Raw genomic sequence first — 2187 nt, forward strand, 5'->3', positions numbered from 1 at the left:
TATTTGAAATTTTATACTGTACCTGAGTTTTGGTTTTGACTGGAACCATACCCTGCCAACTCTCGATATGCATCAGTACACTGTGACAGTGTATGTAACTTACAGGACTAATTGGCCTAACACGGATTTTCTAATCAAATTTTTGGCTGTTTAACTCATCCTGTTGTCCTGGTACCAATTTCACTTTACTTTCTTCTGGTTTATTTAGTAATTTGTTGTTTATAAGTTCTTAACATTCTTCTTATCAGCAACTATCTATGGCATTCATTCATCGTACCGTACAACAAAATACATTGTTCGGCTGGATCATTTAGAGTGTCACTTTTTAAATTTGTGAACAGTAGGTTGTCTCTACAAATAGCTGTGCGTGGATTTAACTTTGCCTTTGGTTAGAGCTAGACCTTGGATATAATCACTTTAGGAGACGACAAATTAAGTAAAATCAATTGTGTTAGTCTTGTTGTCTTGTTTTTGTTGGCTTCATTTTATTCCAAATTTTCACTGTGCGATGTCATTGAAGTGATCGAAGTTATTCATCTCTTGCCCCTCTAGTTTGTAAGGATCCTAACAAAGTATTGCATTTATAAATTTAACTCAAATGATTATTGATGAATAAAAATTATGTATTAGCATTTTAATTTATATTTGAAAATTTTTTATTTCGACTTTAAGTGATTAATGAATTTTAATGATGTGTAAATTTTGAATTTGGGTTAGATATTTTAAATAAATATTAGGGATAACTGTCAATGTCTTTATAAATTAATATAAATGATACACATGACTAGATTATAAATTTACTTAAAATAATTATATCAATTATAAATTTAAAAAAATCAAAAATACATTTTTTTAAAAAGTAATAAAGATATAAATTTTATTATAAAATTTAAAAAATAATCATATGAATTATAAATTTTAAAAACAAGTATTTTATAATTTAAAATTATCATAAAAATTAATTTAAAAAATAATAGAGAGAAAAAATTAAACTATTTAAAATTAAGAATAACTAAAAATTAGTATGTAACGGTTTTGGTTAAAATTATTGAATGATAATATTTGAGTCTTTGACCTCTGAGATCATAAATAATTTAGATTTTTTTTTAAAAATAAAACTATTTATATAATAGATTTGACTAAAATTAATATGACTTTTTTTTTTTTACATAATTTAGTTTCTGTGAAAATGGACTCTAATTTTTTAAATGGATGAATTATAAATTTTAATGAATCTAACAACATTTATATCAGATGAGATGCCCTTGGGAAAAAATATTCTTTAGTGGTTAAAAAAATTCTCATCTTTTGTTCTTTTCAATTTTAGGAGTACAATCAACTCTCATTGCTATATAAAAAAATTCTAATTGACTTTTATCCTTCTCATTTTTATGAAGAGTACAATAGATTAAAATCATATTTAGTGTCACTTTCAATCAATCAACTTCATTTTTAATCAATTGATAACTTAGATAGTAATGGGTTAGCTAAAACGAGTTGATGAAAGTTGTTTTGAAAATCTGAGTTCCTAAAATCTACATATGCATATGGATTCTAAAAATAAGCATGATAGAATTATTTAGTAGGTTCACCAAAACTGTTAAATGAAAATACAACAGAATTCCTCATGATGCTGATCTGAGAAATCAATATGGAACAAGTGTATAAGCATGTGTTTTGATGAAGACAAATTTTAAGAAAATAGTTGAATCTTCTAATAATTGAGAGACACGGGGCAGTAAGCAGCTGGCACTCAATCCTAAAGACTAAAAATTTGTAAATGTAAAGCCAATCAATATAGACAATGAAATTTTTTGTAGCTTGGATATTTTCTAACCTCCCTTTAGGCCTTCAAAAATTTTCAACTTCACTTAACTCTATGTCAATCCATTAATCAAGTCATTTCCCCACCCTCAAGCTCCATCATCCACCTCAATCCTTCATCTCATCCTAACCTTCAAGCCCATAAGGCCGGCCACATGTAAGCATATTGACCCTGGTTGAATTGGTTCTAGTTCCAAATATAGCCATTGGTCCCTAGCTCAATTCTTCCAAATTTCACCCAACTTGACTTCATGAGGCCACATTTGATATTGGGGTTAGAATCAATACCGTAGTAATTGGTAAACCAATTGTAATTTGTTGTAGAATTATATCAATTCCATTCTGCCAACATAAACATTGATG

Source organism: Curcuma longa, chromosome 5 (assembly GCF_044706935.1).
Source record: "Curcuma longa cultivar G26 ecotype Majalengka, Jawa Barat chromosome 5, ITB_CL_G26_1.1, whole genome shotgun sequence".
NCBI classification, from domain to species: Eukaryota; Viridiplantae; Streptophyta; class Magnoliopsida; order Zingiberales; family Zingiberaceae; genus Curcuma; species Curcuma longa.